The 27,080-nt window shown below is 46.7% G+C and overlaps 1 long non-coding RNA gene across 1 annotated transcript; it reads right to left on the reverse strand.

Moving 5' to 3' along the window:
- Positions 1–739: 739 nt before the first annotated feature.
- On the reverse strand, positions 740–8,047 carry LOC136011834 (uncharacterized). The gene is made up of 3 exons (XR_010611479.1): positions 7,968–8,047; positions 5,575–5,650; positions 740–1,040 (listed from the first exon to the last, which is right to left on the reverse strand). It is a non-coding gene; the product is annotated as an uncharacterized LOC136011834 (long non-coding RNA).
- Positions 8,048–27,080: the final 19,033 nt, after the last annotated feature.

The raw sequence follows: 27,080 nt of genomic DNA on the forward strand, positions 1-27,080 counted from the left end.
ACCAGCACGTTCCATGGGAGATTCTTTCAGTTTTCACTTTCATTCAGAACTGAAAGAAGTTCAGAAGAAATGCTGATAAGAGTTAAATAAACACTCTTCCTTCTGCCCCTGGAATTCATCTGCAAAACAACACACAATGCAGCTGTCAAGACCCAAAAGTTTCCTCTCAGAGTTGTGCATTTTCCTCTTAAGAGCAATTGAGGCGATTTCCTGCAAAAGGCTGTTTCTGCTGGGTGTCTATAGCAATGTTTTTCTTCTCTGGATAGGTGGCCATACATACTTGCCAAGATCACTGGTGCACTTGCTGCTGGACGTGCTATAACACTCAGTCTGGGATGGGAGAAGGTATCCCTCCCCACAAGCATGACACATGGGTCTGCTCCTAGCACCAGGAATTCAGCAGCAGCTTTCTTTTTCTCTGTGCTCCTTCTAGTCCCCTTGGCAGTGCAATCTCTTCCATGTCAGAGATTTTTTTCCTGATGGATGTTTCCATGTGGATTTCATTCTGTTTGTGGAGGCTGCTGTGTGTACAAACCAGAGGAACAGGGTGGGAGCAGTGTCAGCTTCCCACACATTATCACTGGCTGTCCACAGCAGGTGGGGAAGGGAGGCTCTGGGCTCCATCCAACCAAAAACCTGTGGGAAGGCTAAGGATGGTTACTATAATGATGGTATCTCCTTCCAGAGACGACCAGAAGAATGTGGTGGGTGCAATCTGGAACACATTCCCACACCCGCCTCTGTATACTTACACTCATTCAGCTTGAACATCCAATTAAGCTTGATGGTAGAAATTAAAAACCCCAGCAGTATCTGTTCTTACTCATCTGTGAAAACCAGTTAGTGAGACTCTGTTACAGATGATCAGTCAAATTTTAAGCTGACTGGTGATGTTGGTCTCTCAGGATAATTCTGTCTTTTGGAAATGCTGCGCATGTTTGTCAGTGTAACATAGCACAGCCCAACACAGGGAGCCTTCCAGCAGGGTGAAGTTTAGTTACTCAGTAGAGTGGAGAATGGGTATCTGCTCTGATTAGGACCTACAAGAGTAAAAGTGTGTTTGTGTGAATGTGTGCACACACATAGGTGACATACACACACTGAATTACCTTTGCAAGGGCAAATTCCAGCATGTTAGACAGTCACAGTGTCTGCTTGAAAAAGGCTTCCAGTGGCATCATAAGAGTAATGAAAGCTTGGGACTGCTGCCATTTGTGGGGCAAATTCTGTTATTTTTATATGGGGTTCCCACTGGAAAAAAGCTAAGTCCATTTGTTTGCTGTAACAACACAGGAAGGGAAGAGGTTTTCCTTTTATCCTGCTATTACAGCTACCTTTGTCATCATATCCCTTTTCTCATCAGGCTGTGGTCTGTATTCAAACTAGCAAAGGTCTTGTTCATAGCTACCATTCAGTAAACAGTATCAAGTTAGAGCCAGCTTTTATCTAGATTAAATTAAGCAAGCAGCAGATCAAAGATGTAACACATTTACCTTTCCTTATGCTAGAGTAGGAAGGGGTATATTGGACCCCATTATGAAAGGGTTTCCTTTGGTTCTGATAATAGAAACTCCCAACTGCAGCTGATCAAGTAAAGCCCTTGAGGTCTGAGATAAAATGTCCTAAGTGTAGTTGACAAACTTCCGACAAAACTAGTTGTGAGCCCCTGCTTCCTTTGGGTGCTCACGTCAGTTCAAATTCAGAAACGATCCCAATCTTTCCAGACTGTTACTGTTTGGAAATGCCATCACATTTTCAGATCTGGAAGTGCCCTGAGGCAATCCTTGGCTACCAACTCTGGACTTTCATCAGCCACCAAAACTTTGACTAAGCCCTTTCTCCTTCTGGATAAACAAACCACCCTTTGCCTCCCTGATCCCCATCCAACACCACAGTCACATCAGAAAATGAAAGCAATTTACTGATCTCAATGGCTCATTTCCCAACATAATATTCAATGCTGGTGAGTCATCCGAAACGACCCTCCCTGCTTCTGTTAAGGTCAGAAGCAGTTTCAGTAGGGAGGGAGCAGGCAGGGCATATTGCCTGGTCACAGCACCTGCCATAGAGTGCAGGTGGAGGAAGGCTTCCAGCTTCTGCCTCTGCCACAGCTCCTTGATGGCACCACTCAGGGGAGTATATTCTTTGCATCAATAGATGTGGTTATCAGTTCATCTGCACTGTGGCAAGGTAGTTATAACTCCACCACAATCAGATGCCAGAGGATTGTAAATAAAATCCAAAGTCCTACCATAATCTGGAATCAGGTCAGGTGAAGAAGATCAGTAGCATTGCCCGAGCCTTCTTTTTAAATGACTCTTTCTGGATGCAAATAACTCAGTTTAATAAATGTAGATGCTGCCCCAGGACTCAACATAATCTGGGTAACAAATGAGGGATGGCTGGGAGGTAGGGAGCATTACCTAACTTTAGAAACAGTTTAATCTCTTTCTTAGAGCTACAACAATGAAGACTTTTCTTTGTGTTTCTGTCCTCAGACAAACTTCCTTTGTTCTGGTGCAGTTTCTCCTCCCCTGGAATTTGTTGTCCCAACTACCTCGCTCAGTCATGCTCAGGCTTGCTCCACCACCAGTGTCTTAGAAGTCTGATGAAACCTTAATGATGTCCGCTCCCCTTGTACATCTGTACCCAGCCATCCAAAGAGAAACCACAGAGCCTTTTCCTGGGACATTGGCCCAGCAGCATCACATGGGGAGCAGGAATGGAGGGATCACACCTGCTGAAGCTGGGCGTTTGAGTACAAGTGCTGCATGACTCAGATGTCCGGAGTGGTGGTTAGCTCACCAGAAGCACAGGAGTCTTGTCTGAGTCCCATCTTTCTTGATGAGTGTTTTCACACCCAGGCACACCTTGAGCGGTGTGGAGGACTAGGAGCCACCCAGCAGTCCAAGGCTAGGGCACTCCCTTGGGAGGATGCTTGCAGCATCCAAACTGACCAAAGCAGGAACGTGAATTGAATCTTCCACCTCTCACGTGGACATCCCAACTGCCAGCACCTGCACGGGCTGCCCTTGCTCAAGCTGGCCCTATTTTCGGCATTGAGCATGCCTCGGGCAGAGGCTGGGGAAATGCCTGTGAGTTTGTCTTTAAGGTGTCCATGTTTAGATGCTCCTTTGCAGGAGCTCAGCTCTTGGGCACCTTGGCACAGTTTGGTGAAAGCCTGGGATCCTACTGGGTACATGGACACCCCTGAGTGAGGAACTGTGGCTCAGAAGCCTGGTCCATTCCAATCTGAGACAAGTCAATCAGCAGACTCATCTCAGCTCTCCCATTTGACTTTACTGAGGAGCACCTCTTAAATAATGGTGTGATTTCAGACTCGAGTGAGTAAGACTTGATAAAGGTGTCACTCTAGGATTTATGGATTTAAGTGCAAGCTTAATTGCTGCTTTAGTCATTGTCTAAAGGGCAACAGCAAAATGCAAAGTCTAAGGCAGCAAGAGACCTGCTGCAAAACCCCTCCTTCATTTCATTGCTACTTACAGAGCTACACAGCCATTTCTCCATGCTAAATCAGAGCAGTCTGAAATCTCCTGCATCATTATTAACCCTTAGCATGTTCCTCTACACGTAGAAAGTCCTGTTGCAAGAGGTAGGAAGAAGCCTAGAGAAAAAAGCCAACCCTGTGTTCAGCAAGGGAATTCTCTCTTCTAATGTCAGAGCCTTGTTGCTCGGAGGGCCAGTGTGAGGCCAGTTTTTTCCACATGAGGTAGGAGCTCCCATCACTGGAGAGAGCAGAGATTCACCTGACCTGGAGAAGTTGTTTCCATCAGTGCTGCCTGCACCTGCCTGTGCAAAACCCACTTTGAAGTTACAAGCAGGGAGAGCAGGAAGGAACCGAGCTCCATTTCTGGCAGTGTGTATCTACACCCTCACCCTGCTGCTTGCTTTATTCTGCTTTGCATTTGTTCCTGTGCTTTGCAGGAGCAAAACTCAGGTTTCAGGAAGCATCTCATTACATTTTCCATATTTTGAAATGTAGTGACTCACTTCAACTGGGCCAGCCACGGCTTTGTCCTTGCCCTGTGTGCTAAAGCAAGCACATGGCTCCCCCCTACCCCATGACTGGCCCCCAGAGTCCAGGGAGCTGGGGGTCCGGTCAGCAGCCAATGCTCATCACCTTCCCCCTCAAAAAATGTCCCTTTGTGCCTTTTAGACACAAACATGAATGTACATGAAAGGGCAGTGGGTGGGGGCTTGTGCTGAATAATAAGCAGCAGACAAACAAGTCGAGCAGGTCTGTGGAAGCAATTCAAGGCAGGCAAGCCAAAAAGATCAGCAAGGTGAGATGTAATTATAATCCCTCTAAGCTGGGACACGAGGAGCCAACGGATGCATGACACAAACATCAGCAGTGCAGCCCTGTTACACCAAGGGGAATTAGGCCCCAAGTAACAACATGTTTACGACTTCACATTTATCCCAGCCGAGCCAGCCCTGTGATAACGTAACTGTCAGCGTGTTGTACCTTGGCCAGGCTAAAATAGAATCATAGAATCATAAAACAGTTAGGGTTGGAAAGGACCTTAAGATCATGTAGTTCCACCCCCTCTGCCATGGGCAGGGACACCTCACATAAAATCTTTTTGTGTGCAAGATGAGGTGGGGAAGAGTGACACAGAGACACAGGGCAACTTCTATTTAATTTTCCTTTTTTTGTGTCCTGTCCTGAAAATACTGTACTGGAGAGTGATTTATTCAGGATTTTCCCTGTTTTCCATTGTGTGTCATGTGCTTTGCTGGTATATTGATGATGGAGTGCATAGCAACAGCTCACATCCAGCAAAAGCAAAATGAAGATTCAGAGACCAAGTGAACAGTCCCCAGACCTCTACTACACTGTTGGGTAACAGAGAGGCTGAAAGGTACTTTGGTTTTCACCAGAAAATAGCCTATGGAAGCATCCTGCTCATTAAGCTATCCCTCATTTGTTTTCTCTCTTTAGCTGAAGTTTGCAGTCTTCCCAGCATGAAAGGATGAAAGGTGGATATTGTGAGCCAATTGCCCAGCCAAAAGCTACAAGGAAACCCTATGCTATACCCTAAGACAAAGCTTAAACTAAATGAGCATCATCATCAGAGTGAAATAATGAAAGAAAGCAGGAGTTTGAAATTGTCCAGTCACTTCAGATAAGATCTGTCTTTCCACAGCTCAAAAAAGGAAATCAAATCGAAGGGGAAGAAAAAAGAAAAAGAAAAAAGAAAAAAAAAAAAAAGAAACTGGGTAAATGCTGAAAGCTTTCGGGCTTTTTTCTTTCATCACAAGGAAGAAAAAAGCAGGGACACATTTGCCTCTTTATAAGTTGTATTTAAGAGCTAGACCCTTCTTCATTTTAAGCCAAAGGAATTGTTGCTTTTGAGCTTGAAAAAAAGCAGAATCAGGGTCATGATTTAAAAAAAGCTTAAATCCCAGGCATGTTTTAGAAACAGATTCAAAAGCACATGCTCACTGCAATTATCTACGCCTGCGGTGTTTTCGGACATGTGGACTTCAGGAAAACAATAGCCAGCCCTGTTATCAGCACAAAGGAGGATCAGTTTGGAATTACTGTACCTGTAATGTCACAGCCATCAGCTATGAGGGTTTCCATTCCCACTGTTGTTCAGCTGTGAATGTAGTTACAACGCTCCTGAAATTTAAAAAAAAAAAAAAAAAAAAAAAAAAAAGAAAAAAGGAAAAAAAGGCATTCCTGGCTGAAGTCTGGAGCTGGCACCGTCTAAATCGTAATTCTTAGCACAGCTCTTGCCTAAAACCAGGGGGATATTCTGCCAGTGGAAACTGATGGCTTTTGGATCAAGAAAGAAAACAAAGTCAACTGGGGAGGACATCTGATGGTGCTCCAGCTTGAACCTTTGCACTGCCCAAGGATGACAGTGGTGATGGATAAATCTCCGTCTGCAATATTCCCATGACTGTTTCCATCTGTTTAAAACACAGGACCATGATGAATCACTGCAGCTCCAGAAGATGGATTAATAGAAAGTCTTGGAGATAATGGCAAATATCGTGATGCTACCTGATGTGATCACTCATAAGGAACTCACATCTTGGGTAGCTGGGTTGGGCTGGTGAGGAAATATCTCTTGGAAGCCCTGAGCTTGTTATTTAGGTTAACTATGTGTGACTCTTATGTATTAGAGTTCAGTACTCCCAAGGATAATATTGTTGAATCTCAGAAAGTTGGGTGGGACACAGCTAGGCATGGGCAGTCAAGCCTTAAGGACTGGGGGAGGGAGGGAAAGGTGCTGGTGGACATTTGGTGAGGTTTAGCAGGTTTTGGCTCCCCAGAGCAGGAGGGTCCACAGGAAGCGGTCCCTCTGTGCTGTTTGCACTGCAAACTACCCTGTGCAGGTGGTAACCTTGCTTAACCAAAGCGCCAGAAACCTCTTAAAAACATCTTTGGGATGTTGGGTCTCTGTTCCAAGGGCTGCAGATCCTCAGTGGCCCAGGCCTCTGTGTCTGGGCGTGATTGCTGCTGCGGAGCCGAGCACAGGGCAGCTTGTGGCGGGGCGGGGGACGGGGGACAGGCACAACAGCGGTATCTGCAGCAGCCATCTCGGCTCCTTTCATAATCGATGGGGAGAAACTGGGAGGAAGGCATGATTCACCTGACCTGCCTGTGCACCACAGGGTCGTGGCCCTTCTGCCTGGAAATTGCCCTGCCAGGTTCTGTTTCCACTGCTCTGCCTGTCCCACCCCACTGCCACTCCTGGCTTTGGCCAGTGGCCCCTGGCACTCAGACCCAGGCAGGACACTACCGCATCCCTGCTGGCAGCTTGTGCTGTGGGTGCTGCAACAGAACAGAAACAGCAACGCAAGACAGCACCCCCAAAACAGCACCCTTCCTCCCACACGGGTGATCCCTTGGCACCTTGATCCGCACAATCTCAGCATGCCTTTAATTTCTCTTATCTGCCGGAGGAGGAGCTGAAATCTGCACCAGGTGTGATTCATGTGCCATCACAGTGGATAAGCCCCATGCTGGTGACAATTAACAGTCACTTACGTAAAACACCAGGTTTCTAGGGTATTGAGCACCCATGAACCCATAAATCACATGCAGAGTGCTCAGGAGCTCCTGGACCCTGATCTCTGGCAGCAGCATCCATAGGCTTTCTATTGCCCCAGGCTAACCAAAACTGTGACAGTGGCAGAGAGCTAAGATAACAGTCCTGCCAGAGGGTTCTCCATTGTGTGTGGAGAAGATACTCATACCTCCCTGGCAGGCTTATTTTGAGAGAGAACTAAGACAGTAAACACAGGACTTGGGATGGGGAGGAGCTGGGGGGACAGGGGTGTGTATGTGTGACCCTGGAAAGGAGGAGGCAGGACATACTGTACAGAAAGGGGGATTTGGAAAGAGGGAGTGCTTGGAGGCTTGGCTGGGGAGGAGAGGCTGGTGTAGGGTGAGAAGGTGACAGTGGAATGTGGGGACTGAGAGATCAGCCTTACTGGGCTGATGGGATGGAGGTGGGGGAAGAGCCAGCAGGGGAAAGAAAACCTGGCAGGCAGTTTTCCAGCTTTCAGTCGCAAATGAGCAGAGGAGGGAGGAGCTCTGAAGACAGATATGCAGATCAACTAACCTCTATCAAGTTAACCCTTCTCTAAAGACCTGCAGGAGCCAGCTCCAACACTTCATCCTTTTGTGCCTGGTGGAAACACACTGCTCATTGCTAACTTGGCATGTGCAGAGACCAAGTGAATCCAGCCTGGTGTCAGTGGGAAGAGGGTGCCCTGTGCAAGGCTTTCGCCCTGGGGCTCCTGGCAGGGACCACATTGAGCCTTGATGAACCTGGATAACAGGGTCCAGGTGAACCAGTCCTGTAGGGAGCCCAGCAAAGCCAAAAAGCCAGCTTGTGCCTAGCAACTATGCACTGGTTAAAGTCAGCTTAGTTCTCAGCCAGAAAAACCCCTCTGATAAGTAAGTCAGCCAGCTTCATATTTACCTTCCAAGGCCATCCAGCACTGACATGCTTTGCAGAGCCAGGCCCAGCTCCAATGAGAGAGGGAGTGCCCGGGAATGCTGTGGTGGGGAAGCAGGAGGATTTATAGCTGTTTGCAATGGGGGTCAGGTGGGTCACCTGAGTAAAGGAGGCCTCCCAGGTCCTTTTCTTCTTTGCCAAGAAAGGCGTTCCTTGTTTGGCTTCCCGGATAGTTGGATCCTGCAGCCCCCTCCCAGGGAGTGGGGTCATTTCAGAACGGCTGAGCCTGGGAAATGGACCCATGGGTCTGGCTAGCATCTTGCTGGAGGCAGGGTCCTGGGGGTTGCAGGGAGCTTGACAGGGAAATAAGCCAGGCTCTGAATGAGTTCTGTACCGCAGAGCGTTTCTCTCTTGCCAGCTGATCATCTCTTTGCACACCCCCACCTTCCTGTCTGCTCTCACACTAAACAACAACAAGAAAAAGAGACTTTTTTTTCTGGTGAAATGGGGCAGATATCCAACTCGGGAGGGTTGCATAGGGATGGGCTATTTTCTGGGTGCAGTGACTTAGAGAGACTGTTTTCCCACCCAGCAGAGAGCATTCTGCAGGGACTGTTTCACCTTGATGTTGCCCTCCCCGGACTGATAATTAGATCATTCTCCACTTCTCCTCACACCACCATCACATCTGCCCACTTATTGGTGTGGGGTTTTGTTTCGGCTTTTTTCTTTACCAAGAACGCGGGAACCTGCTGCTCCTGGACGGCTCTGAGATTGAGTTTTCGCTTCAAGCACTCTCCCTTCTCTTGCTTCCAAACCAGAGCTGAGAGTGCAGCTAGTCGGGCCGCCGGAGAACTGCACTGCTCCAGAAAGACTGCTGGAGCACCCCAGGGCCTGACGGCTGCCCTTGCGCCGGGAAAGGACGTGGAGTTGGAAGGGGAATTATGCAGAGATTCCTGCATCCTTCTTGTGCTGTGCTACGGCTACGGGGAGCCGGGGGACATCGCCCCAGCTACTGCTCCAGCAGAGGCTTTGTGGTAGGAGAGAGCTCATGGCAGCAATTTTCCACAAAACTGGAAAACTTTGCAGAATGTTTCATGGCAGTATGTGGCATTTAGGTTTTCCCTTGATAATATTTTTATGCTTCGGGAAGGAGTTTTTTCAGAAAGAGATAGAAACATGAGGAGGTTCTAGTAGGAACTTCTGCTGCCAGACCCTAGGGACAGGGTCAGTCTTTCTGAATCAGTGAGTATTGAATATTTATGCTAAAGCCTGGCAAGGTGAAGGCTGCCTCTACAGCTCTGTGTGGTGGTAGTACTACTCCATGTCTTAAACTGCATAGAAGGCAATTTTTAGCCTGTTTCCTAAGCAAATGGCCTGACATTTGGGTTAGTGGCTGTTGATCTGGGTACTTCTGCTGTTGGCAGGGTGTTTTTTTCACTCCATCTCTGGGATTTCTTGCCCGAGTTAGGAGACTGGTCTCAGAGTGTCACCAGATTCCTCCGAACACGAAGACTGTTTCCCAGCCTGCTGAGCGCCGACCTTTCCGTGCCAAAGTGGGTGACCAGGTGAGGGTCTGTGCTCCCCTCCACCCCTGCCTTTCCGCCTGCCTCACCTCACCCAACGGCCCAGCCGTTCTTTGCAGGCGGGAGATGCTGGCTGCTGCTTCGCCGTTCTCGCAGCTCCACCTGCAGGTGCTCACCCGGGCTGTGCCTGCGCAAAGCTCGGCTCCCCGGAGCTTGGATTTTCCAGCCAGGTTACGTCGGTCTTGCCGGCTTTGCACAGCCCGTTGCTGTCTGGCCCTTTCGGTCAGGTTCCTGCCCTTGGTTGCGACACTGGGGTGCCGCTCCTCCCGGCTGTCCTGCTGTCAGCACCCCCGCGCTGTGCGTTCTCACGCTTCACCCTCCAATCTCTTCGAACCAGTCTGCAAGATTCTTCTTATCCTCTTTCAGATCTTCCCTTGAGACAGGATTTCATAGGACACTGAGGAAAAATTCGTTGTCTGGCTATGAGGAGAGGAAGGGTGGGTGGTGGTATCCTCAGCTCTTGCCCCTGGTGGGACACCGGCTCCTGGGGTGATGTGAACCACTTGCTGACATCCACATTTTTAAACTTTCCAGCGGTTTTTCTGCTTGCTAATGGGTTTCTCTGGAGAACAGGACCACGAAGTCTTGGGCAGCAAGTCCTGGGGAAGGTGGTCTAAGGAGTGTGCAGAGTGTCTGTCCCCATCTGCCCACATTACCTGCTGCCATATGCGGCTGACCCTGGAGTAGGCAGGAAGGTGTGTTTGACCTTGGTGCAAAGTCCAGCAGCACTTAAGCCCTAGCCTATAATAACGTTTCATCATCCTGGTGTCCCTTTTCATTGTGTGCTCTTCAGGACATGCGGGGACTTGTGGCATTCTTCTCCCAGCTTCATACAGGGCTGTGGCTGGTTCCTCTGGACTGTGGCAGTCTCTCTCTTCCAGAGAGCCCGTATCATCCACAGACCATCCCATTGCTCCTTTGGTGGCTGCAGCAGTTGTGATGGTGGTTCTTGTATACTTTTGAAACCATTGCCATAGAGCTACTGCATTGACTCAAATGGTGAATGCTCAGATTAGCACTCTACAAGGAGGATCTATGAGGATTCAGAAGACCTTAAACACTCTCATCTCAAGCTAAAATTGATATCCCAGGAGCCACCGTGACTGAGGAGGTGCCTTCTTGTCTTGCATTATTAATAACAGCAATGCAAGCTCATTAACAGGAATCCTACAAAGCCTAGTGTGGGACTTACATATGCCATTCAGGTCCTGTTTGCTGAGCTTTGTGAAAGGCACCTGCTCTGAGATGTCTGTGGACAGAGGTCAGCAAATTCTCCACAGATGAGAATGTTCAGATACTGGAGCAGACTCTGGAAAACTGCCTATGAAGAAAGAGACTCCTCAGCTCACGGCTGACTCACTGTCAAGTAAGGTTTCATGGTGTCTGCTGCTGTTGTACAAACTTACAAGATAAACAGGAGCACTAGACTTCAAGGCTTTTAACTCGACAATTTTCCTTGGCACATGAAAACAAAGCTGATAAAACAAGCCAGAGATGGTTGATCCATCAATCTTCCAGCTCTGTTTGAAGCAAAGTATTCAGGCTGGATTGCTCATGGGATGTGTGTTGATCCTATTATCCTAAGAGAACATAAGCATAGTCCTTCCTGTCAGCCAGATGAGCACTTTGCACCCTGTCTCTTGTGTCTACATGCACAGACCTTGCTCATCCATCCCTGGGGAGAAGACGGCAGCAGGAACAATTAGGCTGAGCACCAGCCCAGAGTCTGGGAACTGCTGGCTCTGAATTATAGGCTTGGAGAAATCTCACCACCTGTCATATATAAAATGGGGGACAATGACGCCTCAGCAAAGGTTGTTTAGAGCTGTTATAGGGATTAACTAGTTAATCCCTGCAAAGTGCTGTAGACATCTGAAACACGATGTTCATGTTACTGCCCTCCACAAAGGCAAACGTTCTCTCATATCTCTTCAGTTGGGAGAACTTAAAGTAGATGACTCTCATTAAGACTCCCAGAGGAGGTTTAGAGGTTTTGCAACCTTTTGTGCATATGACCTTATTAGGGCTGATGTGACCAGTCTGTGCAAAATAAGCCCCCGTGATTCTGTTTACTTCTTTAGCAATCAAGCATGGTTCTTTCATCACCTCATTTGTGTGACGCAGAGACCAACACATAAGTTTTCAGGCCCCAGGACCAAGCCTGGTGCCTTTCTTGACACATCTGGGCTGCTGTTGGCCTGGCTTCACCCGCAGGTTTGCAAGCTTTCCATATGAATTAAGCTGGGAAGAAGCACATAGGTGTCATCAATCCACTTGCACTTTCACAAATGGTAAGTCCAAGCAGTGCAGTCAGGAGTGGAACGTGCCTTGATTGCTTCAAAACTAAAAGAGGGCAATCAGGAAGGTACATGTGATGGGAAAACTGCTGTTGCACACAGCTGGGAAAGCCAGCAGAAAGATGGTCTCTGTCTCTGAGAAACCCCAGGGGTGTGGAGCTGCTAACCATCCCTGGGTCAGCTCTGTGCAGTCGGTAGCGGGGCTCTGCTGGCACTGTAGCGGAGCCGGGAGGATGCCTCTGGCAGCCTCAGGGGCTGGGCTGGGCCGGGCTGCCGCAGCTGTGCGGCGAGGACAGGCCAGCAGATGGTGGTGTGACCATCTCTTCCCTACAGCGCTGCTGCAGCGAGGCCGGATCGTGGCGGGGGGAGCCCGAGCTGTTGCCCGGATTTTGGGGCTCTCAGCCCAAAGTCCTGTCATGCAGAGCCCTGTGCCCTCAGCTACAAGACGACCAGAGTTCCAAAAGTCAACCATATCCTGAACAACCCTGTGTGTGTTGCTTACAGCTGGTCTTTGTTCTGCTGTGTCCCAGCGTTTGTTAGCCAGCCTCTAGAAGAGTGACCATGTGGAGGAAGGAGGGAGGAATTCGTCTATGAGCCAACTGGTTCTGACCTTCCTACCATTGCCCCTTTTCTCCCCTGCTTGAATGCAGGGGTGGCTGCTTACCCGCCTTGCAGGGAAAGAAAGGCAGGGGAGTGAACCAGAAGGAAAGCATTGTACCCTGCTTAATCCCTATGAGCCAACTCTTGTCAAGAAAAGGCATGACTTTGTTCTCACAGTTTTCTGCCTCCTCCAGACAGCCAGGCGATTTTGTCCCCAAATGCTGACTGGCCTCTTCAAAAGGCTGACAGCTATAGCTTCAGATGTCAAAATAGGATGATTCAAATCCTTTCTGCCTTTCCTGTGCTATCGCTCCTCTTTTCCCTGGATTTTGTTTGCCTTATACAGCTTCTATCTCTGTTACACAAGAATTATGTGAACTTAATCCTTATCCTTCTACCAATTTAACTTTCCTTTTTCTATTTCCCTATTTAAGTGAGATGCTTCCCGAGGGTCATCTTACTCGTCCAAGAGGAGATGAATTCAATGGTGAGGTATAGCTGCGTTCTGTGGGAGTGGATGAGATACCGGTGTGTGTGTGTGTGCGTGCAAGGGGCAGCAGAATGTCTCCTGGACATGATACTACTCTGGCAGGATGAGGCAGTGCTGAGTGGGACAAGTGCATAGGAAAAGAAAGGGTGTGACTTCCTACCATGGGCTGTTATTTTTTTATCTTGTATTTCAGAGACTTGAATTCTCCCAGGATGGGGGCCTGGGCAAGCAATCCCACACCTAGAAGTGGGGAGGTCTCCCTCATGCTCATCTCCTGCCTGTTTTCTTCATCTTGCTCAGTTTGTCTGCACCCAGCATGAGTGTCACACCTTCCTCTTGACCATCCTAGTCACTCCTCTGCTCTGGCATCAGTTTTCAGCAATGCTCCCTAGCACTCCAGCCCCAGAGAAAGAGCCAGAGAGAGGACAACAGAGTCCTGAGGCAAGGGCCTTGGGCAGGAGTTAGGGAAGAGAAAGACCAGGGAGACTGTATCTTCTCTCCAGTGGTTCATTCTCCTGCCATTTCCCCTACTGTCACTGCATCTCACTGCATCCCAAATTTCTTCTGCAGTACAGGCCTCTTGCTTGCTTGCTACCCTCCACACCCTCCAGCAAGTCCCCAAATACTCCCTATATGTTCCTGTATTCCTTTTATGACACTCCTATGTATTCTTTCTTGACCTGCTTCCCAAGAAGGGAAGCCACTCTCAGTGCTCCAGCGTACAGGGATATCTTCTTATCCCTGCACCCATCATACCCAAGAAGTTGAGGACAAGGTGGGTGGGAAGCATTCAAGCTCTCTGGGCAGCTATAGAAATCATAGTATGGAATAATACCCTACCATGCACCCCAAGCCGAGGGCTGCTTCTTGTGTATGTGGCATGCTAAAGAACCTGGCCTTAGTTTTCAGCACACTTGAAGCCAAATTCTGATTTGTGTATGGCAGTTTTCCAATCAACTGGAGTAGACCAGGACTTAGACCAAGACACACAATCTTGCTAATGTTTCACATAGATGTACTTATTCTTGCAACATGATGGTCTTGTTAGTAGTTGGAAAGCCTCAGAAATGTGCAGAACAGATGCAGGTAATTTGGGGTTTCCAGTCTTGGGAATATTTTGTGCCCACTGAAGTCTGTGGGAAAGCTACCACCACATTCCAGTGGGTGCTGAAATGCCTTTGAGCTATTTGACAGAATTAATTTGACTGTCTTAATGAGTAAAGGAGGTTTTTCCACTGCATAAAATAATCAGCAATCATGAGCTTCAGAAATGATTGTGTTACCACTATCACTAGGTGTCCTTCATGCAAAAAAAAAAAAAAATATAAAGAAAAAGGAAAAAATCCTGAATGCAGGAAAATGAGAAAAAAAGAGACAAAAAGAACTTTTTTTTTTTTTCTTTTTTTTTTCTTCAAAGCTCTGGGCAGTTAGGGCACTGAGAGTCACCTTAGAGCACTGACCAGTTGGGAAATCAGGGTGTTTCTTAAGCCCAGCTTGCTACAAGAACATGCAGCTTGGGTCAGACAGATGCTGCTGTTTGTGTTCTGAGCAAAGAGCTTATCTGGTAAATGATCCAAACTCCCCACAAGGCTTGTGTTTATCCCACTGCTATGGCACAAGGTCCAAATCCCATTCTGTGATTCATGCAGCTGTGTGTGCAGCAGAGCTCATTTCAGGAGGACCTTTGAGATTCTGGTTTCTAGGAGCTCCTGTAGGGTGCTTCTGTCCCTCATCATGGATGTTTCCATGTTCCAGCTCATAGATTGGACTTATGGAGGCTGTGTCTCCCCTCAATTACACAGGGAAGGCTGCAACCTTAGAGTCAAAGGCTGAGATTCAAACCTTTGCTGCACTTTTTCTTCTTCTGGTCTCTTATGCCATGCTTTCCCTTCTTCCAATAAGGATGTTACTTTTTTCCCTCTGAAAATGGGTTGAGAAGAGGGAAGAAGAACCCCCCATGTAGGAGCCAAGCCTCTTGTGTGGCAGGAGGCCAATTTGCTGCCTCCTGTTACACTGGTAAGTAACAACGGTGTCACTTGCATGAAGGGGGTGGATATTCCCAGGAGAGCTTAGGAATCTTGGGCTAGATACAGAGTATCTCAGTACGGAAACGTTATTCATTTATGAGACATGAGAGGCTCTTTGAAGAAGTCATGAAAGAAACAGCCCTTTGAGCTTGTTGCTTAGCTTCCTGAGAACAAGGTGATGGAGAAGCCCCCTTCCATCATCAAATCCTTATAACTGACCCTAGCCAGGGGGGTGTTTTTCTTGTAACATATTTTCCCTTTATATTGTGTTACTTCATTACTTTAATATCCCTTGCTTGTGTTTCCTCAGTTCATAGCCACAGAAAGTAACTTCAGCTGTAGCTATCCTGCAGCCAAACTGATGTGCTCCATGCAGGAGGCAGTATGCTGTGAGTGACCTTACCATGACTTCACTTGGTGCCTCACAGTAACCTATAGATCCTGATGCAGTAAAAATGGTTTTGTGAGAGAAATAAATACAAACACCATGAGATCACATATTCCAAACGATAACTGAATGCAGATTCTTGGAAGAAAATTGACTCAAAGCCCTCCTGGAAAAAGCTGTCAAGCACAGCACACTTTGTAAATTTTTCCACAACCCCAAATGCACCATGCATCAAGCAGGCTTCTTTTAGGAAGAGGTGCTGTGAACCCCATGACTCCTGGACATCAGTTAAATTACTTGTAGTCCATCCAGGATGGGGAAGGAGAAGAGCTATCTCTAGTCTTCTCTGCTCATGATGTCCTGAGATGTCCCCAGGGACATCCGTGGGAACATTGTGCAAGACCATTGGGAAGGAGTCAAGTGCTTGCCCTGCAAAATGAGCCTGGTGGCTTCAGTCTTGTGCCAGGCAGTGGCTCCTCTTGCTTAGGGAATAATAACCAACCTGGCTGCTTGAGGGCAGCCCCAGCGGTAAAGCCATGCGTAAGTAAATCATGAGATGGGCCCACCCAACCTGTTGTTGACCCTGGGTAGCAAAGACACATACTCTTCAGAAAACTGTGCTGAACCTCTGTCTTTCTGGACTCAAGTGCCACCAACGGATCCAAGACTCATACACATATCTTCCTGCCAGTTTAATTTTTGCTGTCTTTTCTCCATATTTCTAGGCAAGCTAGAGCAAGGACAGCCCAAGCAGGACTCCTAACAGCTTATTACCCTTGCTCTGGAGCCATCATCCCCTGGATTTCATTAGAGAAGATTAAACATTATTGGCAGATGCACCTGCTTGCAGTCAGAATAGCCAACATCTGCTGTGCAAATCATTTAGTGGCAGTTTACCTGGCTGTAAAAGTTACCACAGCAATGACAATTACAGGATAGCTATGGGGATCTTGGAGCTCTTTACATCCCATCTCACACTTGTCTATTAGTGTCTGGTGATGTTGCACAAAAGCCTGCACTAGGCAATCAAAAAGAGTTATGAGTTTAATTAAAAACCACCATGACCATTTAACTAGGCATAATGATGCTATCTGACCTATTTCCCAGCACTCAAACACTTGCTATTTCAAATAAGCAAAAATGTCCGTAAGTTGTTTTACAGTTCTGGGGAAATGACATGTCCAGTCCTACATCTCCACTAAAGCCACACCAAGGTGTCGATCCAGCACAATCTTTTGTGCATTTGCCATCATACAGTAGCTGGGCATTTGGCCACCCTAGCACAGCCCCTGCCAGGAGCAGTGGCCCCAGCTCAGCATGCTGCACACCAGCCTCTGCTACACTGCATTTTTTCTCCCTCTTTCCAGCAGTTGCTCTTTCATTATTCACTGGAGCAGAAACTGGATGCTGTGACAGCAAAGTTTGTGCCTCAGTCCTGCAGAGTCCCTCTCAGATCAGTAAATAGTTGTTGGTACTAAAAATAATCTGAGCTTCTGTTCAGCATCAGAGGAGGATACAGAGGCTATACAGGGCTTTCACTGCCACTTCCTATTAATCTTGTTTTTAGTGATGTTTAGACACTCATAAGGGCTCTGTCTCAGCAACAGGCTGCACTGTGGGGACATCTGGCTTGGGAGGGATGTCAGAGCTTAGCCATGACACAGTACCCCGTCCTTCAACAGTATTGCCTCTATAGGCACAGTAGGCACAGAGCACGGGCTGGGCGCCCACCTGCACTTCTGGGCAGGACCTCCTAGCAGAAGACCTTCCTCTACAGCTATCAAAAACTCTGAACTAAAAAGGTTTCCATGTGGCTTGTCTGCTTCAGGCATTTCTGTGGTTTTGGAAAATTTCAGCTATAATTACCCTATTCTCTGTGGCTAAGATTTGGGACACATATGTAGTTTTGATCATTCTTGTCTCTGGTTTGTTGAGAAAACAAAGTGCTGCCCAAGCCCAAAGGTTTGGCAGAGCATGTCCACCTTGAGTGTGAGTTTTTCTGCTTTCCCCAAACTGGCCGAGCTACAGGTGCCTGAAAACCTTCTGGTAACACTTGCTCAGGGTGATGGTGCTTGTGGATGCCCACTGAAATGGCTGATGTCAATAGAAATTGTGTCCTACGTACACTAAATATGCTATACCCTGAAAAATCATCACATTGATGTCTCAGAAGCCACACCAAAATTTGATGTTTCATTTCACCTCTGATTTGTGTAGATTATACTGCTAACATGGAGGTAATAGTATTTCTTTCTTGTGCAAAGAAATTAATGAAAGGCAGAACAGCATTTAGGGACAGCATAAAACGATCTGAGAAAAGCTTAACATGAATCTGTCCTCAGCGCAGTTTTTATATACTTGCACTGAGTAAAACCTGAAGCTGCATGCAGAAGAATGAGGAGAATACAGGACGTGGAATTATTTCATAGGATGTGAACGACTGCTCTATGGTCTGAGCAAACCATGATGCTGCGGGGAAAGGTGGCAGGTAGAGTAATGAACAATACGCTCTGGAGGCCTCCTGTGGTATGTTCATCTCATGGGTACAGCAAGAAGCAAAATAAAGCAGCCTTAGCTTTGATACCCCTAATTTCAGAGTGTTTGGCAGTACAACTGCCACATTCCCATAATATTTTCCTTTTCTTTCTTAATTCAGTGCATATATACAGTCAATACTTTTTGTTTATGCCTCCCAAAAATATTTGTTTGCTTGTCTGGAGATGTATAAACTCCATTATTCTTCTATTATAGTTACCCTAAAAATCCACTCTAGATGACTGTTTGCAAAGTGGGGTCTCCATTCTGTTTCTCCTCTCCTCGTGAGGATCCTGACCATGTCTCACCCACAAAGAAACCACCTTTGCACAGCATTAAGCTTATTTCCATCATAAATTACTCCCAGGCTTTTGGATTAATGTGTGATGGAGAAAAATTATCCTTCATTTTGCTTAGCCAATTTAGGAACAGAGAACTTCCTTGCATGACATGATAAAGCCATTTATTTGTGATTTGCCTTCAGTATCCCTCACTCTTTGACCTCCCTTGGGCTTGCATTAATCCTGTGGATCTCTTGATGTTCTATGGCTCTTTCAGAAACCTAGTCAAGCTCATCTTTGATGTCCCTTCAGATTTTTGGTACACTAGATAAATTCCAAACAATCTAATTTCTATAACTCACTGGGGGTTCATTTCTCTACCCCTAAACTAAGATGCCAGGTTGGGACCAAGGGGAGGGAGGGCAGCTGGAGGCTGGCACCTTTTTCATAACTTGGGACTGGGTGGTGTGATGGGAAGGAGGAGGTTTCCCTTGGTTTGTTTTTTATTATGAACCTGTGACTCTGAATGGCAAACCCTTCACCCACGCTCTCCACAGGCAGTTTTCATTAGGCTCCCAAAGACCCTAGGCTGATTTATAGGTTAGTGTGGAAGTCATACAAACCCCTATGCTTTCTTTTTTCTTTTGGCACGAATGCAGGTAATATCATACCTATTAGCTTCAATTAGAAACAGCATTTAGCACATACGTAGCACCTCTAGCCATCAAACTGCAGCTGAAACATTACCAGAATTCTGGAGCATGGTTCTAGAGAGGTAAGAGGCTCATGCAGAGCCCTGGCCCTGAGTCTGTGTTCTCTGTCTGCCAGATCTGTCTCAGCTGCATGTAGCAGACTTTTCCACAGAGCTATGATCTTCCTCTTCCCAGCTCATGCCAAATCACAGCAGGTGCGGCAAGCTGCTGTGAGCAGCAGCTTTCAGGTAGCAGCCACTAATTACTCAGCCTATTGCAGCAGTTTTACTTTGTCCTTAGAGAGTCTGCAAGATCTTTGTTTCCTTTTGTGGCAAAACCCTATGGAAAATCGCTTATTTAAGACTTGACATCTGATGGCTGGACTAAATCAGGTCTCATCCTAAAAGTATTACTAAAAAGATGTGCCCCTCGTCTGTGCTTTTAAACAGTACCCTGAGAGCAGTCCTTACACAATGTTCTCAACCAAAGTATCCACTTTCACCAGCTAATAGTTGTCCTGTGAAACTAAATATGACTGCAGACACAAGGAAATAGGTGTCAATTAATGTGGTGAGTAAATGAATGAATGATGGTGGGGTTTTTAGGCATAATAAGGCAATCTTTTTTTTATCTACTTTTCTCTGTATCTGGCTGCTTTCTGTTTCTATGTTGCAAGATCCTGAGAGAGGAGACTGGGGTTTTTTGTTCTGCATTTGTACAGCACTTTGCACAAGCCCTGAGTGCTGCCATAATACGTATACATTCTAAAATTTCCTGTATATATAATAGGTTATTGGCTTCCTAGTCTTATGATAAGACCATGAATCTAATACTTAGACCACCTTGTATGCCAACATAGCTGTCTGGTTCTTGTTCTGTGGTAGCAGGATTACTACATTTAACCTGACAGTCACTGAAATATCACATGTGGCCAGAGATCTCTGTCTGAATTTTCTCACATGCACCTGTCACTGTGAGAGATCTTTTGGTACTGAGCAGCACTGGTTATATCTTAACCAACTCTCAGCCCTTCAGGGAGAAGTGGCTGCTCCAGGGACCTGATTTCAGCTCTGTGCTTCACAGACTGTGCTGGAAATCAGCAGAGATCTCTTTGGAATAAGCAGGTAGCACTGATACAGGGTAAAAATCTGGCTCAGAATGTTCTCAGGAGAGACACACATCTTTTATCTGCTAGCTGTTTGGATAAAGGAGAAGAACAAATCGGCTAAGACACATATAAGGCAAATAGGATGGCTGGAGGAAGTGGGGGGGTAGATGAGAGCAGTCTGTATGCTTGAATGCCTGCCCAGGGACTTCCCCTTTGATATGAGGAGAAGCAGTATCTCAGCTCCCAAATGCAAGGATCTATTGTCTGTCAGATTGCTGAATGTCACTGAAATGTCTCAGTCTCTAGTTTTGCTGCGCTACGTGCAGCAGAAGTCTCTGTAGCCAAACCACTACAGAGAGACGAAGTACTCCTGACACCAGTAGCAGATTTCCTTGTATTTGGGGCTAACACAGGCCACTTCTGCATTAACCCTGCTCTGTGTTCGGAGCAGAGCAACTCAGCCTTAACATAGCTTTTAGGCTGGGCACACGCAATCTTCAAGTAATGCTTTCTTTAGCTCAGAAGCTCACTCTATTCACTCAGAAATGGCATGCGTGCAAACCTGAGGGTGTAGCATAGGGAAAAATGAATTGCTGTGATGTTTTGTGATGAAAAAGTGGACACACAGTTAAAGAAAAAAGGTCCCATTTTCTCTTTGCCAAGCCTTATTGGGGAAACTCCAACAAAATCAGTGATGCTTGGCCCAGAAAGTAAGCATGTTGGCATAAGCATAAAATGAAGCATCCAAACACTCACAGATGATTTATGAGAATTCCTAATGCCTTTACTGCCATTTCCTCCAGCTGCTCAAACTCCTTCGACACCATCCTCCCATCTGGGAGCAGAAATTAGCTTCCTTTCTCCTAAATGCTAAATTTGGGGAAGGCATCTGACTAGCAGGGCCTCTCTGCAAATGCCCATGGGGTTGGGTTCAAATATTAAAGGGTTTCTCTTAAAATAAACATGCTAGATGAAGCCCCTCTAGAAAACCAAAGGCCTCCCTTGGTTCCGTTAATGGACAGTGTTTCTTCTTGTGGAAGCACAAGGTCTGTGTGTAATAGATACAGCACCAGTTAGGGAAAATCTATCACCAGCTGATGTGCTGTGTGATTTGATATTTCCCTCACTGTAACATGGGCAGTGTTTTGCCCAGGGTTCTCTACTTTCTTGTTCATCTCTGTGATGCTCAGTTTGTCCTGGAGCTAAAGTATGCTTTAAAAGCATACCTATATAACATAGGTCCTTCTTCAGTCTCATCTACATCTTCAGTTGTTAGGGCAGGGAGGCTCTGGGGCCTCTGCAAGCCGTTGTCAATGCCCTGCAGAGACCTGCCACAATTTATGAGTGAGAAGGAGTGTCACAGACCTCTGGTGTTCCTTTCAACTTGACCATCATGAGCTTGAAAAATCAGTGCAGCCTCTCATTTCATATAGGGCACAAGGCTCTTGGTAGATCCTATTGACCCTTCATTTCTGGGGTGTGAGACTCAGGACAGGCTTCTTTGCTTCCATGTAACCTCTGGCGGGAGATATGCTGTGCTGAGGCCAGGAGCCAAAGGTGGTGGCAGTCTTTAAGCAGCTGGGGAGTTGACTGTGACCCAGTCACAGGTCTGGTGGCACTGACCCTGCTGTCAATGGCAGCCCTCAGCACTGTCAGCGCAGCTGGATTTTGCCATGTTCTCTCCTTAGGCTCTGTTTCTAGCTGCTGTACTGTAAGTGAGGCATCCCCCCCTGGCTTAGGGACTGACCTTTACATCTCTACCAGGGTCCTGTTCTTTAGGGAGAAGGGGTTGAAGAAAAATTTGTGAGCACTGCCCCTCCTTGCACCACTGATATGCAGGATCCTAATCCATAAGCTGTTTTCAGGGCAGCCTGAAGCCCCACCTGGCAGCCAAGCTCTGGCCAATGCAGTGGGAGCTGTTTTGCTCATATGGTTAGTGCAGAGGGAGAAGTTTCCCAGGGATGACTCACAAATTCCTGGTGATGAATGTGCTGAGGTTTGTCTGAGATGAGGTCAGCTTTCACAAAGCACAAATGCTGCAGAAGGGGGTTAGCTGTTGACTTGGTTTCCGTTCCGTGTGTGTACAAAGAGGCACCAGCAACAGCCCCAGAGCAGGGTCCAGCACTGGCACACAACCCTCTCCAAGGGCTGATCAAACACAAGAAACTCTGCCAGCCTTTCCTTTGCCATCTCTCCCTGCTGGATCTGCTGGATCCGTAAACTTACCTGGAAGCAGAATATCAGCAGTTCTCTGGGATTTGGTCAGTGGCAGTCGGGTATTAGCAATGTAGCATGCTTCTGAGCAGAGACAGAAGCAGAAAGAAAAACAAGGAAACACTGCTAACAGAAGACTTACTTTTACTTTAGCTTTCAAGGTGGTTTTCCAGATTTAATTGTGTTCAGTAGTTAAAAAGCACATTCATTTCTTCGTTACCCACAGCACACTGGATGTCCCTGTTCTTAAGTTTTGATTTCTAGGTATTTGAGAGTTTAATAAGGTTTTGTGTTTGTTTAAGGAATTATTGCCCACCCAATTGAAAGATAATGGGGCTCTGTAGCCTTGCCAAGTGTTTTTATGCTTCAATAAAACAACAAGCAATTTATACAAGGCAATAAAACAGTACCCTGCGTCCCAAATGGAGAGGCACAAATCAATGTTTGAAATGATGTCTAGCTCAGAAAATAAATCCACCCTTACTCAATACACTCCATAAAATTAACTAGGTACAAAATCTCCCGTATGCTCTGCTTTTCCCAGAAGTCTGGAAAATTAGCACAAGATGTGTTTGAAAATCCTGTAGTGTATCAGCATAATTTGTCCCAAGTTCTGTTGCTGTCTGCAAAACAGCAGAGTGACTACTCATTCGCACTCCCAAAGGGGCATAGGTTTGATCACATACTCCATCATCCCTGATTTCTTTTCTGTTTGGGCTCTGTCACTTTAGAGCCTTGCTTGGTTGTGTGAAATGTCAAAGGATCCCATATAACGTAATGATTTGCCTCTTTACCACTCTGCTGTGGGGCTCAAGCATTTGGTGGCATTTTCTACACTGGCATTCAGAAAATTTTGGAGGCTTTTCTGCCTTCTTTCCTCTTAATGGCTCATCTGCCACCTCTATCCAAGGGCTGAGAGCATCCCTGAGCTTTCAGAATGGCCTCTTGTTGCTTTGCCTGCTTCTTCCGCAGTGGCAAGGGAGGATTTTGGAGTCTACCCATGTCACAGTAAGCACTCGCGTCTCATGGGAAGTGGTGCTAGCATAGAAGTAAGAGCCCTGTTTCCCTCAGAAGTGTGCTGTCATGTGTTTTGCCTCAGTTTGAGTCTCAAGCGTCAAAAGCCTGCCTGGGACAAGTGGGGAAACACTCTCCAGAGTTGTTTGTGTAGCATCCAGCTGTCTCCAAGGACTTTCTGGGATGCTTTCTAAGACTGCATCTCCATGCAACCAGCCACTAATCCCTTGGAAATGCCCTACACCCTGCTTGGAAATGCTCTGCTGACCTTTGCTTCAGGGCGCCTGCCAGCCTCTTCAGCAGCAGCTGCTCAGAGTGACCCTTCTGACTTGGAACGATGGAGGCTGTTCTAAAGAAATAAATATACACTCTGGCCAGTTGCAGAGCCAGGTTCACAACAACACTTCCTGACAGATAAGGTCAGAATCTCCTTAAACAGAAACACACCCTGGCACAAAGATTAAAGCTTTCACATATCTCTTTTGCCATTAAAATCCTACTTCTCATGAGAATCCTGCCTCCTGCTTTCATAAAGAATCCAGTTTATTTGAGCCATCCACTTGTCAGAGTATGATGGATTAATGCAGCAAAAGGTTGCTGAAGTTTTTAGCTCTCTTTCTCTGAGCATATACTTCAAACAGCACCATTGGCCTAGCATACTGAGCAAATCTCACTCCTAGTCCTGAAGGCTTGGCCAGGGGGATGCTTGTGAGACCAGATCACTGTTCTCCACAGAAATTACAGGGGTCAAAGAAGTAACCGCACTCTAATTTCTAACAGCTGAGACCTTTAGTGCAAGGAGCAGATACAAAAGCAGCACTGTCTGTGGCTTACTTATTTTTGCTAAAAGCTATATTACAGAAACTAGAAAATTAAGGAAAACCAGAGTCCTTGCTACTGTGTTCAGAGATCTCCTGTTGGCTACCCTCTTAAATCTTTTTTTTTTTGGACAAGTCCCAGAGGTAATGCAATCTAGGAGAGAGGGGGCAATGCACATTAGGGTCTATTTTTAGTGATTACAGTAGGGCTGAGACCCGCTGCCCCTCATTCCAAGTCCATCCTCAGCCAAAAAAGGCCCTGGAGAAACTGCTGAAGCTGTAGTGAACAGCCTTCAAGAGTCACTGCCAGTGACGCCCTCTCTGCTGGGGTGCTCACCTGCAGTGCTTGACCAAGCAAAAGCTGTCCCCATGCCAGGTCTCAGAGAGGAGAGTCAGGAGAGCTGGTTCTTTAGTCCTGAGTGATTTCATGCTGCTTGCTTCCCTACCGCCTGGGTGTTGGGAATCTGCTCCCTCCGGAGCTTTCTCTTGCTCCCATTGGAGAAACAAATGCTAATCACAGCAACATCAGCTTTTACCACAGGGAGCATACAGGCAATTTCCCTTCCCATTCTTCAGCAGTGTTCCCTCTTCTGCAGTTTCTCTAATTATAGGTAACACTTCAACGAGATAGGATATTTGCTCCTCTCCACTTCATTATCACTATCTGGATTTGCTGCTCTTGCCATATGCTCCCCAGCTGATGTTACAGTCACCCTCTGCAGTGCCACCATCGGGTGCAGTGGCATCCCTGATGCTTGGCATCCCATAGAAATGAAGGAAAGGGTGACACAGGGGAGCTCACAGCAGATACTGATCTCACAGGTTTCAGTGCTCATCTTGAGAAAGTCCCTCTTGTCTTGGAGTCCCTCTGTATTCTTACACTACTGTTCCACCACATCCCATGGTTTTGACACCCATTTTTTCTGTGACTGCTGTCATTTTCTCTCACTCATTTAGGCCACTGTGAAACCAGAGTAAATATGCTGCTACAGAGGAATTTTTCCAGCTTTACTTCAGCTTTATAGAAGCCTAAAAATTAGCCACGGAGGAAAAGAAGGAAAAAAATTAAAAAGAGAATGAGGGAACATGCCATTCCTTCGGTTGGCAGAATTGTTCCTAAACTGAGTGTTTTCCACTGGCCTGCAGCAGCTCTGCAAATAATGGTGTTACCCAGCCACCTATTTCATCCAGTCTTCTTCCTCCACACACCCCTTCTAGCCCTCCCAGAACTTTCTCCATCAGGAGGAGCTCTGCGTAGCACCCATGCAGCATTCAGCTTTCCCCAGTTACAGGTACAGGTACAAAGGAGGGGGTGAGGAGTGATGATGCTGTCTCCTGCATGCCTTGGCTGGCCACAGACCCTCATTCTCCAGATTTCTTTCGGTCAGGCTTCTCAGTTAGGGCTGATCAATTGTCAGTTTCTCATGGTTTGGGAGCCAGGATGTACACACACTGCTGCTATTACCAAGCTGGTACCAAGCACTGCAGAGTAGCTGCTATGAACCCATTCCCAAGTAAATCCATGCTTGACGCGTTGCGTGCTCCAGTGCAACTTTGAGGTCTTGGTGCATCATCTCATGTGCTCCAGGGCCACATATTTGGCTTCAATGCTCCACCTCCAGAATTACATATGTGAGGAGAGACCAGGACACCCAGAGGTCTGTATATTACATAAAATGTTAAGAATTCAAGTTCTGCTTCCTTTCCCAGGAGTAATTTCCCTTAAGACAGGATTTTGCTGAGATGTGCTGGGTTGGTTATTCCCTTCCCACATCTGAGTGGGAAGCAGTGTGCTGGCAACCTGTCTGCCTAGCAGCTGTAGTGAAGTGAGTTTTATATGTATAGCATTAGCAGAGCATTTTAGGATTCTCCAGCATGAAAACTAGTGCCATATAAACCTAGCACCTTGCAGTAAAAATTATTCAGCCAAATGCACTTTGGAGTATAGCTTTAAACACCTCTGGGCTTCTGTCTCTGCATGCACACTACCCCAACATCACTTCACCCTCATGAGGATTTTTGACTTTTAACCAGGGCAAGTCTTTGAGGAGTTCAGGGAGCTGCACTGTCATACTTAATTGTACACCATTTCTCCCAGTTTCCCTTGTGTTGCAGCTGATCGGGTTGTGGGTGTTGATTTTGCATCTCTTGATCAGATTAGTCAGAACTGCATTCATGTACAAGAAAGATGGGCTGTGAAAGGGGAGCCACAAGGAACGCGATGCTTGTGAAAGAAGTGAGCTCAATGTCTTTAAAAGCCTCTCAGCCCCCCACTTTTTCACTGAATCATAAAAATTAAAACTGGGACAGTCTGGCAATACAAAAGCCCCTTGCTGCCTCTGCTGTGCCACAAGAGGCAAGAGCAGCTGGTGTTTGCTGTGGTCCTGCTGGTGAAAGAAAGTGCTCCTGGTTATCACTACACCTCTTTGAGGGAGCTCCTCTCCACAGTGCATGTCCTACCACTGCCAAATTTGTTTTCAATTTCCTCAGCAGACTTTTTCTGCCTCTTGGGCTTCCTCTGCAGCTCTCTCCCCTCCTCTGATTTCACGGGCAGGACTTTGGGTTTCCCTCTGTGACAACTCTCCTTTCTCTCCCATCGGGTTGCCCTTCTAGTGGGCCTCTTTCCCCTGCCTGACATTTCCTTCTTTCTCCCCACAATAAGTCAGGATCTGGCTCACATCAAGAGCTCTGCAGGGAAAGGAAATATCTACTCTTGGAAACCCAGTCTCTTACTGCTGGACAACATGGGGAGAAAAGTCTCTGGAGGAAACTTTGCTGTTTGCAAGTTACGTTTTGTGGTGAATTGTAGCACCTACCTGAGCTGGCTCAGCAGCCCCATGGCTTCCATGTAATCTCATTTTTAAATGTCTTCTAGGTGCAGGATGATATTTTGAGACCAGATGAGAACTGATAAAGGGAATGACAGAAACAATAAATGTCAAGATTATGAGTTAGTGCATAGGAAAAACAAGCATGAGGTCATGCAGAGGAAAATATAGCCAAACTTGATTTAGGGGTAGTTGTATTGATTTTAATGGGCATTTATTTGACATTTCCACTAGAAGATATAAACTGCTTCACGTAGCT

This window comes from Lathamus discolor, chromosome 3, assembly GCF_037157495.1.
Source record: "Lathamus discolor isolate bLatDis1 chromosome 3, bLatDis1.hap1, whole genome shotgun sequence".
NCBI lineage: Eukaryota > Metazoa > Chordata > Aves > Psittaciformes > Psittacidae > Lathamus > Lathamus discolor.